Genomic DNA, 16,250 nt, shown 5'->3' with positions numbered 1-16,250 from the left:
GGGTATTCAATACAAAAACCTGTATCTGTAACTTTACAATTTCCATAAGATGATGTAAAATATTTATACAATATTTATTAGGGACATCAGTGCATGAAATGCAATATATATATATATATATATATATATATATATATATATATATATATATATATATATATATATATTTATATATATATATACACTATATATATATATATATATACACTATATTGCCAAAAGTATTCGCTCACCCATCCAAATAATCAAAATCAGGTGTTCCAATCACTTCCATGGCCACAGGTGTATAAAATCAAGCACCTAGGCATGCAGACTGTTTTTACAAACATTTGTGAAAGAATGGGTCGCTCTCAGGAGCTCAGTGAATTCCAGCATGGAACTGTGATAGGATGCCACCTGTGCAACAAATCCAGTCGTGAAATTTCCTCGCTCCTAAATATTCCACAGTCAACTGTCAGCTGTATTATAAGAACGTGGAAGTGTTTGGGAACGACAGCAACTCAGCCACGAAGTGGTAGGCCACGTAAACTGACGGAGCGGGGTCAGCGGATGCTGAGGCGCATAGTGCGAAGAGGTCGTCAACTTTCTGCAGAGTCAATCGTTACAGAACTCCAAACTTCATGTGGCCTTCAGATTAGCTCAAGAACAGTGCGCAGAGAGCTTCATGGAATGGGTTTCCATGGCCGAGCAGCTGCATCCAAGCCATACATCACCAAGTGCAATGCAAAGCGCCAGATGCAGTGGTGTAAAGCACGCCGCCACTGGACTCTAGAGCAGTGGAGACGCGTTCTCTGGAGTGACGAATTGCGCTTCTCCATCTGGCAATCTGATGGACGAGTCTGGGTTTGGCGGTTGCCAGGAGAACGGTACTTGTCTGACTGCATTGTGCCAAGTGTAAAGTTTGGTGGAGGGGGGATTATGGTGTGGGGTTGTTTTTCAGGAGCTGGGCTTGGCCCCTTAGTTCCAGTGAAAGGAACTCTGAATGCTTCAGCATACCAAGACATTTTGGACAATTCCATGCTCCCAACTTTGTGGGAACAGTTTGGAGCTGGCCCCTTCCTCTTCCAACATGACTGTGCACCAGTGCACAAAGCAAGGTCCATAAAGACATGGATGACAGAGTCTGGTGTGGATGAACTTGACTGGCCTGCACAGAGTCCTGACCTCAACCCGATAGAACACCTTTGGGATGAATTAGAGTGGAGACTGAGAGCCAGGCCTTCTCGTCCAACATCAGTGTGTGACCTCACAAATGTGCTTCTGGAAGAATGGTCAAAAATTCCCATAAACACGCTCCTAAACCTTGTGGACAGCCTTCCCAGAAGTGTTGAAGCTGTTATAGCTGCAAAGGGTGGACCGACGTCATATTGAACCCTATGGATTAGGAATGGGATGTCACTTAAGTTCATATGCAAGTCAAGGCAGGTGAGCGAATACTTTTGGCAATATAGTGTATATATATATATATATATATATATTTTTTTTTTTTAAGTGCATTTTAAAGTTCAAATTATGTGAGTGGAAAAAGGAAAAATTTAAAAAGCTTCTTGCAATATCATATGTTTTATAATAATATTTTTATTATGATAGTATAATTTTTATAATATTATTTTTGCACATTCACTGACAAGTTAGAATCTTCTTTTTAAAAATGTACCATGTAGTAGATAATTATAAAGGTTTACTTACCTGATCAGTGCAGGAATCTTTGTATAGATAACACAGACAACAAAGAATGCAAAGTCAGTTTTTTCATATTACAAATACATTATTTTGCTTTATTCTTTTTTACTATAAACATTCTGTAGCTATTCTCAAGAAGTTAATTTTATTTGGTTTTAGCTTACTAGCCCCATTCCTGCCTTAAGCATTATCCAATCAAAAAATCTTTATCATCTCTCTCTCCGTAGTCAAGTACACACTACAATAATGTTTACCAATTATGAAACAGTAACTTCACAGGGGTGCACAAACCTTTGCACACAACTGTACAGTTTGACCAAAAAGTCTTAGTTAAAGCTTAGATTATATTCTGTTTCTCTAACGTTAATCTAAATATGTGTTGGTGATCTGTTCTATTCTGTATCAATCTAAAGGACACATTGAGTGTGCTATTTAATTTCCCCTCTGAATGATTCAATTTTACATTATATTGAGCCAATCTCTGATTATTAGTTCACATTTTTGACTAATAAATGTGTCATTTGTCAACAAATGTTCAGCTTTTTAGCTCTCAGTATCAGTGTGTAGGTCAGATTTCTGTGTCTGTACAACACTAATGATAAACTAGACAACAGCACGATGTATGTTCTGCCAGAGATCACAGTCTGTTGTGTTCACTACACTATGCTCATGATGCCCAGTGCTAATCTACCATGAACAATTAGCACAAGCAAATAATTACATAATACAATATAAAATAAAAAAAAAAAATATTAATATATGACTTTCTCACCTTTCTTTTCTGTCCTCTGTGGAGCAACTCCAGAATACCTGTGAATAATAAACTGTAAATGATGTCAGAGTTTAAAAATATCTGTGACATGTACCAAAGAACTATTACTCTGACCATAACACAGTTAATGTGCCTCTTACCTCACAGGTAAGATAGTTAAGGTTTTATAATTAGCCATCACACACTGTAAATCTACATGACATTCTGTCACACTGCTAATAATCATCAGATTTATCAGGTACAGAAACATAACCGTGGATGTAAATGTCATGCAGACAGAAACAAAATAAACATAAACTTATATATGAGTTTTAAGCCATCACTTCAATAAATATAAAATTGCTCTGCTATCAGCATGTGTAATTATAGAGCCTTGTATGTGGAGAACATTAAAGAATCATCAGGCCATTTCAATCTCCTCCCATACTGAGGTGTAGCTCCTTATTAGTACAAGAGAAAATGGACTGTATAAGATAAGAGAGATTCTGATGGAGTCTGTCATTTTGTGTGTTTTTTGTGTCTTTTACTCGACATTGTAAATGTCTCTGCCTGCATTATTGCACTGCAGTGAAATTATGCACAGGTGCATTGTGGGAATGAAGCTGACTGATAGAAGTTAGAATTTCACTTACTAATAAGATTTCTTCATGTAAACTTGATCTAAAAATGCTTTTTATGTTTCCATGTGATTCCTAGATTAAAATTTAATTTATGTGATAACTTTATAAAATATCAGCCTTTACCATTAGTGTCAGGTGTGTGTGTGTGCAGTTCTCTTGCATCATCTCATTATCAAAATTCACCTATGGGAAGTGCATCTTTCTGCAGATCTCTGACCTCTACAGTAGCATGCTATTGCACCAAGTCTGGCCTGACAAACAGGATCATGTGCCCAATGCCAGGTAATGGCGAGTTCACACTGCACGATTTTCAAAGTTGTCAGATCATGGCTATTTTCACACTGCACAACTATATGGGGTAGCATTCAGTTGCTGCTATATTCACATTGCACGATGGATCGGAGGTTACACACTACATGACTTCACAATAAGTTAGAATCACCGTCTGGTCTGCAAACTGTTTCACAACCAAACACACACGACAAAGAAATAACACAAGATCATAAATGAGATCAGAGTTCTGGCACAAGACTGGAAATGGTACCCCACAAGAAGTTCTCGATCCAAATGGTCTGTTCAGGGAACAAGAATTGTGCGTTCTGCATAATTAAACAAATGAATAATTTTGCAATGTGCTGCTGCTGCTGATGTGGCTGGTCAAGCAAATGTTTCTGCTTTATTTCTGTTTGATGTAATTGTAAAGCTTATTTATTCTGATATAATTATATTTAAGCATTTTTTCTAATACAAAAATCTATAAAATCTATTAAACTATAATATTGTGCTCCAACCAAAGCCATGCTTGCTGATATTGTGGTGTATAACTTCTCCCCAAACTTCCATCTGCCCTGTATCTTATCTCTCTCATTGGCTGGAGGTCATCATTTATGTATTTTTCAGTCAGAACTCCTTTCACACCGCAGGATTTTGAGTCACTGACAGGTCCAGATATTTAGAATGCCAAATATTTCATGGGCCTTGGTGACGCAACGTTGATTCTCTCAGATCACTTCTTTAGTAATTCACACTGCATGATTGTTACTCACATGCACAAGCTCCGATTTGCCTTCGATTTCAGGCATTTGTCGGCAATTTCACCAAACCTGTCAGCGACTGAAAATCAGGGCTAAAATTGTGGATTGTGAGCTCGGCATAAGGGACAACCCCCTTACCTAACACATAAAGGGACCTGCATGTGTTACCTCTCCTCAGGTGATAATCACCTCTCGTGACCTCTGGCTACAGTGCTTCCGGACAGTATAAACAGTGCTTCACTATTTCCACATTTTTTTTATGTTACAGCCTTATTCCATAATGGTTAAATTCATTATTTTCCTGAAAATTCTAAAAACAATACCCCATAATGACATTTGTTTGAAATCTTTGCAAATTTATTTAAAAAAAAAAAAACAAAACAAAAAAAAACAACAACAAAAGTATGTACAAAAGTATTCACAGCCTTTGCACAATACTTTGTTGAACCACCTTTGGCACCAATTGCAGCCTTTGCAATTTACAGCCAAGTCTTTTTGGGTATGATGCTACAAGCTTGGCACACCTGTTTTTGGGCATTTTCTCCTATTCTTCTTGGGAGGGCCTCTCAAGCGCCATCATTTTGGATGGGGAATGTTGGTGCACAGCCATTTTCAGATCTCTCCGAAGATTTTCAATTGGTTTCAAGTCTTTCTAGCTGGGCCACTCAAGGACATTCACAGAGTTGTCCCGTAGCCACTCCTTTGTTATCTTGGCTGTGTGCTTAGGGTTGTTGTCCTGTTGGAAGATGAACTGTCGCCCCAGCCTGAGGTCCAGAGCGCTCTGGAGCAGGTTTTCATCAAGGATGTTTCTGTACATTGCTGCATTCATCTTTCCCTCGATCCTGACTAGTCTCCCAGTTCCTGCTGCTGAAAAACATCCCCACAGCATAATGCTGTCACCACCATGCTTCAGTTTAGGGATGGTTTTGGCCAGGTGATGAGTGGTGCCTGGTTTCCTCCAGACATGATGTTTGCCATTCAGGCCAAAGAGTTCAATCTTTGTTCCATCAGACCATAGAATTTTGTTTCTCATGGTCTGAGAATCCTTCAGGCACCTTTTGGCAAACTCCAGGCAGGCTGTCATGTGCCTTTTAATGAGGAGTGGCTTCCATCTGGCCACTCTAGCATACAGGCCAGATAGATGGAGTGCTGCAGAGATGGTTGTTCTTCTGGAAGGTTCTCCTCTCTCCACAGAGAAATGCTGGAGCTCTTTCAGAGTGATCATTGGCTCACCTCCCTGGCCTTTCTCCCCCATTCGGTTTGGCTGAGCAGCCTACTCAAGGAATTGTCCTGGTGGTTCCAAACTTCTTCCATTTATGGATGATGGAAGCCACTGTGCTCATTGGGACCTTCAGTGCTGCAGAACTTTTTCTGTACCCTTCCCCAGGTCTGTGCCTCAATACAATTGGACTTCATGGCTTGGTTTGTGCTCTGACATGCATTGTTAACTGTGGGACCTTATTACAGACATGTGTGTGCTTTTCCAAATCATGTCCAATCAACTGAATTTACCACAGGTGGACTCAAATGAAGTTGCAGAAACATCTCAAGGATCATCAGTGGAAACAGGACGCACCTGAGCTCAATGTTGAGTGTCATGGCAAATGCTGTGAATACTTATGTACATGTGATTTTTACATTTTTTATTATTAATAAATTTGCAAAGATTTCAAATAAACTTTTTTCACGATTATGTAATACCAATATGGGGTATTGTTTGTCCAATTTTGTGGAAAATAATTAATTTAATCCATTTTGGAATAAGGTTGTAACATAACAAAATGTGGAAAAACTGAAGTGCTGTGAATACTTTCTGGATGCACTGTATATTTAATCTCCAGATGTTACTTTTACTCATAGTTTGTTCACTGGCTATTGACTTCACTATTGTCTACAGGAGGACACATCTCTGGATCAGCTTCTGCCAGATGCAGTTGTCTCTTTAGCCAGGTTAGCTCCTGTATTCTGCAAGCTGCCCTTGCTTGCACATTTTATTAATCTGCCCACCTCTTACCTTGCTTTTTTCCCCTCTCCTACTGCTGTTATAGCACTTTCAAAATCGTCAACAGCTATCCCTGTGGATAATCAGTTGCAAGCCTGCCTGGCCACATGCAACACCGACATGCCAACTAGGGACTCCCATCCCTTCTGCACTGTATGTATGGACCTTAAGCATGCTCAAGAAGCTATTGACATCTCTGAGAATTATAGTCATGGCTTAGTGCTCCCTAGGAAGCTCCTGTATAACAGACTCAAACTGACCACTACTCAGTCAACATCAGTATATCAGACTTGGGGGGGTGGCAGAATGCACCAGGGAGACATGTGACATGTCTCTGTATGAGAATGTTGGCCAAACCCCATTTCACCAAAGGGATGCCCAGCTCTGGGAATGAGGATGATGCAGGCCTTCCTGACAGCTCATATGACAAGGAGACCATCCCTTCTTCTCTAGCCCATTAGGCCTCTCCTAATCTCTTTGAGTTTTTTTGATTAAGCAGTCTTTCACCTTACCATTGAATGGCCAGCTCTGCAAAATGCGGTAGAGGGATGTATATATAATGAAAAACTCCTTGGAATCTTTTCCGGCCCTAGGAAGCAGTTTATTCCAGTCCCCCTTGCGTGTCCTAAGCACATGAAGCACTGTTGGGGGAATCCGCTTGATCTCAAACATGGTCTTGACGTTAAGGACATGGTGAATCTAGGCATGGGTAACCCCCTCCGCCATTGAGCCGTCTAATGCCATACACCTTAACCCCTCTCAAAATGGGCTGCTTGCCCTCCCAAGCCTGTTCTACTGGGTAAAATGTAGCATTTCTCTGCCTCCATATTTCAAACCTCTCACAAAAGCTCAGCTTTGGTGGTAAGAGCCCTCAACATCTCCTCCCTGCTATATGTTTACCAGGCTAAGTTCTTGGTTGCCATGGGACAACAACTAGAAAAAAGGGTTGCCATTACCCAATCTCAGGAAGGAGATTGCTGGAGTTAATGAACCTATTCTCTAAAACACCCATCAAGCCATCAAAGCTAGCAGCCTTCCATGGCTCTGTCAGTGTCTGGAGAGCATGTGCTGTGGCTTAAACTATCAAGTCTCCGTTATAGTGAGAAGCAATGCATCACTGGGGGCTCGCTTCAGTCCTGCCGTCGCATTAATGCAACAGTGCTGAGATGTGGGTTTCAAACTTTGCCTTTCAAGAGAGCCTGCACTGTGTCAGATGCCCTCTGTGCAGCTTTCTAATCCCCCTCCTACAGGATGCCATTCCCATAATGCAGGCCAGGCTAATAAGCTTCTGCAGAGTGACACCTCTCCTGCTGGGGAAAGATGTCCTTTGCCAAGGTCGTGGCCAAGAAACCACCCAACCCTGCTCCTTTGACCATAAATGCAAGCAGTCAGCCTGATGCATAGCCCGAGGAGGCTTTGAAATGGAGGCTGTCTCTGGGTAGGATTACATCCTACCCCCCAACTTCTGCCAGTAGGTACCCATTCCCTATTCACATAGGCTTCACCATTTCCTGGGTTGCCCAGTGTGCATTCCCCCATTCTACGGGGGATTACTGTGAGGAAAAGTGAACAAGCAGTGTAACCACACAGATCACTTCACACACCCCTCACAAGCTCAATAAAGACTTCGTCCCCAGTGTTTCCCAAAACACAAAAAAGAAATCATATAAGAAATAGATTAAATCACATGAATTTGTTAATAAGAGAGATCATCTTTCTACAACCATGTCACCCCTAAGTTTTTCACTTGAAGTTTTTAATCGGCTGAATTAGTTCTTAGCAGTTACTTGGTTTGTGTGGGGACTCTTGTGATTCATGTAACAGCATGGCAGTCTGTGTCATTGCCCAAATATGTGATTTACAAAATAAATGGGATACAGACTTAAATTTCAACATTTATTCTCCTAACAGGAAATTCCTTTGTTTGCCTACCAAGGCATACATTACGAATTCACAATTCTTCCCTTGATGTCATACTCAGTCAAAGGGTGTTCTGTCTATGTGTGTTGGCAGACTTAGTACTGCTGAGAATAATAGGACACAAGATACTGACATACATAGGCGATTTGCTGATTATAACCAATTCAAGAGAGTGTTACAAAGCACTGCCCCTGTACTTGCTCACATCACAGCACTTGAATTCAGAGTGAATATCTCAGCTTTTCCAAAATGAGTTCAAGAGAGAACCAGTCAGAAATGTCCACCACAGTCACCTCCCTCACTGCCACCTACCCCTGTGTGCTCTCACTCTGCTGAGCAGAGTAGATATAGCAATCCTCTCCATTCTGCTGAGGATGGTGTTTCTTGTTGCACTCTTCCAAAACCTTGTCCTCCCTAGCAGCACCAGCTTAAATTCTGATTTTGCCTTATGTTGATTATGCTGTTCTATGGACTGCAAGATCAGATCTGGTGGTGAACCAATGGTCTATTAATGATGAAATCTGGAATGCCTAAATTCCTCCACACATAAAGTGATGTAAAGCATCACTTTATGCTAAAAATAAAGCATTTCTGTTGAGTTACAGATGGAAAAAGATTATTTTACCCCTAGTTCCTCCCAATTTCCCACTAACTGCTTTGAAAGACAAGTCAGAGACTTCATCACTTCTTCATTACCTGGCACCCTAGACCCACTGCAATTTGAATACCATCCCAACTGCTCTACCAGGACACCAGAAAGGGGAATTATGTTGAAATGCTGTTTGTCGACTATAGTTCAGCATTTACCACAATAATTCCTTCCATATTAACAAACAAGTTGGAGGTCCTAGGACTTTTGGCCCATCAATGGATCTCCAACTTTCTGACAGATAAAACACATTCAGTATGGGTGGACAAATATGTTTGACCATCCCTCACTCCTAGCACTTTAGACCCCCAAATTTTGTGTTCTGAACCCCATGCTGTACTTACTGTACACCTATGACTGTGTGGTAACTTTCAACTCTACCACCACTGTCAAGTTTGTTGATCTTCAACAATACTGCCTACCTAGAGAATATTAAAAACCCGAAAAAATCACCTTCTCAATGTCAGCAAGACAAAGTAAGTTGATAGTGGACTTTAGCACAAAGTAGAGTACCTTTTACTTTTCCCAATACCTCAAACTGACTTTTTGCACAGCTCACTTTGCAAAATGCACTAAAAACTGCATACACATTGTACATACTTTGCACGGGTATGATGTGTGATATAAGGATAAAGTTAAATTTATAAATAAAATAGTGTGCTGTATTCACAGTTAAGTGTGTAGCATGAATACTTAAATTGGTAACTGTTACGACCTCAAGATGGTAGGTCTAAGGGTACCAGGAGTAACATTTAAGTGGTGACACATTTAAGTGAGGTTGGTAGCAATTGACAGCCGAATCACCGTATTGCAAGGATAAAAAGAGTTTTTTTATTGTTTACGGCAGAATCAGAACAAAAAAACATGAATAAATAGATCTACAATAATTTATCTTCCAACCGGAAGGGAAATAAGAGGATCCACAGCGGCGCCAAATGAAAGAAAGAAATATAACAAAACAAAACTAACTCGCCACAATCCTCTAATCTATCTAGGAAAATAAAAGGGAGTAGAAAAGGTCTTCGGCGTTTCCATGCCCTATCTAAACTACTCTAACTAACCCAAACAAAACATATAGGGAGTGGCGCTTGCTCCTATACTAGTGTCTCTATACAAAATCACTTTCCTACGTGTAGCACAATCAGTTACCAGTAACTTTCTATCCTCTTTTTCCGGCGGTAGATCAGAGTGAAGTGAAGTGAGGTAGGCAAGGGAGAGAGCAAAGAAAAACAAGAGAGGAGAGAGTGAGCGTCCACACAGGCGTCTCTTTTAAACTGACGCGGATCTCAGGGATTGGCAGCGAACGCGGTGACGTCACACAGGTTAATGATGATAGATGTCTCCGCTGACGAATGGGATTCCAAGGGGGTGGGGAACCTAAGAGGCAGTGAGAGCAGGAAGAGATAGAAAGAGAAAAGAACACCGGCACAACCTTGGGCCGTAACACCCCCACCCTTAAGAACAAACCCGTTTGGTAAATTGAGCAGAAAAGTCACACCCTAGAAAGAGCGTCAGCCATAACAATTTCAGTACCTTTCTTATGTCGGATCTCCAGGTTATAATTCTGGACTAAAAGAGACCATCTCATCAGACGTTGGTTATGATTATACATCTGAGATAAAAACACAGGAGGGTTGTGATCGGTATATACCACAACAGGTAGATTGCTAGAACCAACATAAACCTCAAAATGTTGCAAAGCGAACAACAAAGCAAGGGTTTCCTTTTTCGATTGTAGAGTAATTGAGTTGATGTTTGTTAAATTTGCAGGAAAAATAACTAATGGGATGATCAATACCACATTTATCCTCCTGAAGAAGCACGGCACCCGAACCAACTGTGCTTGCATCAATCTCAAGCTTAAAGGGTAAGGTACAATCAGGGGCTGCAAGAACAGGGGTGTTACATAAAAGTGTTTTCACACTATCAAAAGCACTCTGACATGCATCAGACCACACAATGCAAATGTTGTTAAGCAATGTTGTTAACGGGTTAACCACGTTAGAGAAATTTTTACAAAAACTGCGGTAGTAACCGGCCATCCCCAAGAACCTCCGTAGTTCTCGGCGGGTAGTAGGAACTGGAAACTGCGAAATAGCAGTCACTTTCGCCTCGACCGGGCAGACTTGGCCCTGTCCAACCTCCTTACCGAGGTATGTGACAGTCGCTTGGCCAAACTCACATTTTGCTAAGTTCAGTGTGAGTGATGCAAAAGAAAGTCGCTGAAACACACGCTTTAACGAAGCGACATGATCACCCCAGGTCATAGAATAAACCACCAGATCATCAAGATACGCACTGCAATTTGGTACGTCTGTTAATACTATATTCACTAGACGTTGAAACGTTGCAGGTGCGTTTCGGAGACCAAAAGCCATGGCAGTATACTGAAGAAAAGAATCTGGAGTTACGAATGCGGAAATTTCAGAAGCTCTTGAAGTAAGCGGGACTTGCCAATAACCTTTAAGCATATCTAATTTTGTTACAAAACGTGCAGAACCAACGTTATCAACACAATCCCCCATGCGTGGTAACGGATAACTGTCTGGAACAGTGACTGCGTTCACTTTACGGTAATCAGTACAAAACCTGTACGTTCCGTCCTGTTTTGGCACTAGCAGGCATGGGGAACTCCAGGGACTAGAACTAGGCTTGGCTAAATCATTTTCTAACAAATAGTTTACTTAACCACATTTAGACGGTAAGCATGTTGTTTTATGGGCCGAGCGCCATCCACATTAATATCATGTTTTAACACATTTGTTTGTTTAGGAACATCGCTAAATAGACACTCAAATTCATATATTAATTTAGCAATATCCGTTCGTTGGTTGGCAGGCAAATGCTTGAGGTAAGAACTTAAATCTTTTAAGATCTCTGAATTGGCTAACCTCACGCACTGCTGAGGAGTATTACGAAGGACTATCTCATCCTCATCAGCCTCTGGAGTCTCGATCGAGGGCAACTCCGCGACTGCAACAGCGGCAGAAACAGCAGGTTCTGAAGTTGGCACGAATGCGCTTTTCACTTTCTTTCCAGAATGGTACACTTTTAACATATTAATGTGACATACTCGAGTTTGGCGTTTTCTGTCAGGTGTGTAAATCAAGTAATCGGTCTCACTCATTTTCTTTTTTATTACATAGGGACCACAGAAACAAGCAGAGAGAGATGAGCCGGATACCGGTAAAAGTACGAGCACTTCATCACCGGGAGAAAATGAGCGCGCAACAGCCTTTTGGTCGTATTTTTGCTTCATATCTTTCTGTACACCGGCCAGAGAGTTTTTAGCTAGAATACACGCAGAGTGTAAGCGATCACGAAATTTGCTAACATAATCTAATATATTCATTTTCGGACTTGATTCAACAGCCAGCATTCTCTCTTTTAAAACTTTCAACGGACCCCTTACTTGATGTCCGAATACAAGTTCGGCTGGGCTGAACCCAATAGATTCTTGTATGGTTTCTCTCGCAGCAAATAATACCAAAGGGACTCCCTCATCCCAATCCTTAGCTGTATCCAAGCAGTACTTACGAAGCATGGACTTGAACGTTTGGTGAAAACGTTCAAGCGCACCCTGACTTTCAGGATGATATGCGTTTGAAACGCGATGAGTAATGAACAAAAAATTTGTCCCTTGATCACTTTGAATGATTTTAGGAAGACCGAAAGTAGAGAAGAATTTTATCAGTGCTTTAATGATAACGGGTGCTGTGATTTTCCTCAAGAGAATCGCTTCAGGAAATCTAGTGGCGACACACATGATGGTTAATAGGAATTGGTTTCCCGATTTCGTTTTTGGCAAAGGGCCCACACAATCCACAATTATGTGTTCAAATGGCTCTCCAATTACTGGTATGGGAGTCAAGGGCGCAGGTGGAATCACTTGGTTCGGCTTCCCAACCAACTGACAAGTGTGACATGTGCGACAATATCTAGCTACATCCCTCTTTAATCCTGGCCAGAAGAAATGTTTCAAAATTCTGTTGTATGTTTTTGTAATTCCTAGGTGACCAGCGAACTGATGATCATGCGCAAGACATAAGACATGATTACGATAAGGAGACGGAACAACAATTTGATAGACAACATTCCACTCAAAATCCTTATCAGCATTCACACACCATTTCCTCATCAATAAATCATTGTCAACGAAAAACGTACATTTCATGTCTTTCAACTCATCAGACGAAACAGCAGAAGTGAAAGAGCGAATAAGAGATTCGTCCTCTTTCTGCGCAATAATAAGTTTCTCTCGTGACACAGGTAACTGTAACATGTCGCTCTCAGCCATATTAACAGGGCTCTCTGTAACTACTTGCTTTTCTAAAGACATCTCATTATTAACAGGTTTCTCACCAGCAAGGAGCGGAGAGAAGAATGAATTAGACAACTCAACTACATCACCAAACTTGTGTGCCTGAGCGTGAGTAACTGCGCACACAGGGAAAACATTAGTGTGAGTGTCAGACAAATCCGAATGACAGTATAAATTTGGTTTATCAACAACCTCTAACACAGGCATTACCTTTCCTCCTGCCAGGTCATTTCCAAGGATGAAGTCAACGCCCTTCACAGGAAGTGTCGGACGCACAGCCATTCTCACAAATCCTGTACACAGATCAGTCTGGAGATGTATGCAATGTAACGGCGCCTTGATGCAACTCATCTCAATGCCTTGTACAATTACACTAGAACCGCAGAAAGTGTCATCCGACAACTGCAATTTATCTGCAACAATAAAGGACTGCATAGCACCAGTGTCTCGAAGCATCTTTACCTTCATCTGATCCTCGGGACTTCCAGATAAGGAAATTAGCCCTTCCAGAATAAAAGGTCGATAGCTGTCATCGATTCTTTTATCAGCTGTGTTAACAGTAGTTTGAGTTTCTAAAAAACCTATGCTTTTCGCTTGTGGGTGTTGTTTTCTTTTTAAAACTGAACAATCAGCAATGACATGACCCTTTTTGTGACAATAAAAGCATTCGCGTTCCTCTCGAGCTGGTGTTGATTTGGAACAATTTGCTTGTGCATAAGGTGCAGATTGGGTTTTCTCTAAGCGTGTAGGTGTAAAGACGTTCTTGTGCGTTAACTCAAATTCGTCCGCTAGAACACCTGCGTGCAACAATGAGGATACCTTCTGTTCGTTAAGGTAAACAACAACTCGCTCTGGCAAGCAACTTTTAAAGTCCTCCAGTAACATCAGCTCCCGTAGTGAGTTGAAGTCAGTCATCTTACTAGCTGTGCACCACTTATCGAATAAAATTCCTTTCTCCCTCGCAAATTCAACAAACGTCTGGGTAGAATTTTTCTTATGTCCTCTGAATCGCTGCCTATAAGCTTCCGAAACAAGCTCATAAGATAGGAGAATGGCAGACTTGACACTCTCATAATTCAAGCTGTCCTCTACCGACAAAGTGGAACAAACTTCCTGAGCCTTACCAAATAACTTGCATTGCAAAAGTAACGACCAAACTTCCTTGGGCCAACGCTATTCGTTCAAATGCACAAAAGTAGGAGTCTACTTCAGATTCTCTGAATTGAGGTACTAAGGCAATGTGCTTACTAATGTCAAACATGCTCTGGGATGGATCAATGGGCGGAGAAACATCAGAGGCAAGAGCTGGGCTCGGCTGCGCGGCTGAACTGGAAGTAACCCTCAATGCCTCCAGATCTAGTTGTCGCAGTTTGACCTCTTTTTCGGCCTCAATCTCGAGTTTACGTATCTCCAACCTCATATTTAATTCAGCCTGACGTGCTTGCGCTTTCTCCTGTGCCTCATATTGCAAACGGGCTAAGCGGACTTTCAGCCGCGCGTCCCCTCTGGAACTAGAGGAAATCGGAGAGAGCGGATCAAAGAGGGGCAAGCCAGCCTTCGCCTCCGCGTCAGCACTAGCCTGACCACTCAACAAATCCTCCTCAGTCCCGTGACTGGGATTCGCTATAGCACCGTCCTCAGGGCCAACATTTTCAGCAGTCTCATCCCCAGCACTTGACGAAGGAAGAATATTCTTCTCATGCAAACGCAACAATATTCTGTCCTTTATTTCTGCCTTGCGACTTTGTTTATTCACTACAATCTGATAATGGTCAGCTACCATTAATAAATCCTGCTTCCTACAAATATTCAGTTGTTCTAGTGTCGGGTTTAGAACAAAGTCCCACAAACTGAAAGCCTCCATCACAAAGAAGAGTTAGCTAGGCACAAGATCCCTACCGCGTACACGCGCACTTTACGCACCAACGTCAATTGCCACCAACATACACAAAATGATCACCATTCCAGGTATCACGGAATTGATGATCCCGGACGAGCCCCCATTAAATGTTACGACCTCAAGATGGTAGGTCTAAGGGTACCAGGAGTAACATTTAAGTGGTGACACATTTAAGTGAGGTTGGTAGTAATTGACACCCGAATCACCGTATTGCAAGGATAAAAAGAGTTTTTTTTATTGTTTACGGCAGAATCAGAACAAAAAAACATGAATAGATAGATCTACAATAATTTATCTTCCAACCGGAAGGGAAATGAGAGGATCCACAGCGGCGCCAAATGAAAGAAAGAAATATAACAAAACAAAACTAACTCGCCACAATCCTCTAATCTCTAGGAAAATAAAAGGGAGAAGAAAAGGTCTTCGGCGTTTCCACGCCCTATCTAAACTACTCTAACTAACCCAAACAAAACATATAGGGAGTGGCGCTTGCTCCTATACTAGTGTCTCTGTACAAAATCACTTTCCTACGTGTAGCACAATCAGTTACCAGTAACTTTCTATCCTCTTTTCCCGGTGGTAGATCAGAGTGAAGTGAAGTGAGGTAGGCAAGGGAGAGAGCAAAGAACAACAAGAGAGGAGAGAGTGAGCGTCCACACAGGCGTCTCTTTTAAACTGACGCGGATCTCAGGGATTGGCAGCGAACGCGGTGACGTCACACAGGTTAATGATGATAGATGTCTCCGCTGACGAATGGGATTCCAAGGGGGTGGGGAACCTAAGAGGCGGTGAGAGCAGGAAGAGATAGAAAGAGAAAAGAACACCGGCACAACCTTGGGCCGTAACAGTAACATTAATAATGAAATTGTCACTGAGATTTTAGCCCTCCATAAAATAAACTTTCCGTAAAATATTTAAGCAATATATTTAATAGAGAATGTGACAAGCTATGAATTTCAGACTACATGCTCACTGGAGATCTCGTTTTTGAACACTTTCTGCCGATTAATATGAACTCCTACCATATTCACCTATCTGTCTCTCAACATTTGTCCATTCACTGTTTATCTGTGGACGTGAATAAGTGTGGAGGTTTTATACATGACTCCATACTGTATGTAAATAAAGTTAAATACTCATGAAACGTTTCTCTGTTCAGATAATTGTGTGTGTTATATTACTATCAGTACACTCTAAGCTGATTGAGGCTGATTTAAACTGATATTGTATTCAGGAACACACTGAGTGTGAATGCAGCTGAAGAACATAATCAATTAACAGTAAACTGAACCTTACAGGAGTGTGAAAAAATCCTCTCTAGGAGAATCAAGATGTTTGGGTTTATTTCT

The sequence above is a fragment of the Hemibagrus wyckioides genome, linkage group LG28 (assembly GCF_019097595.1).
Source record: "Hemibagrus wyckioides isolate EC202008001 linkage group LG28, SWU_Hwy_1.0, whole genome shotgun sequence".
NCBI lineage: Eukaryota > Metazoa > Chordata > Actinopteri > Siluriformes > Bagridae > Hemibagrus > Hemibagrus wyckioides.
Note: the sequence above shows the minus strand (reverse complement) of the source record.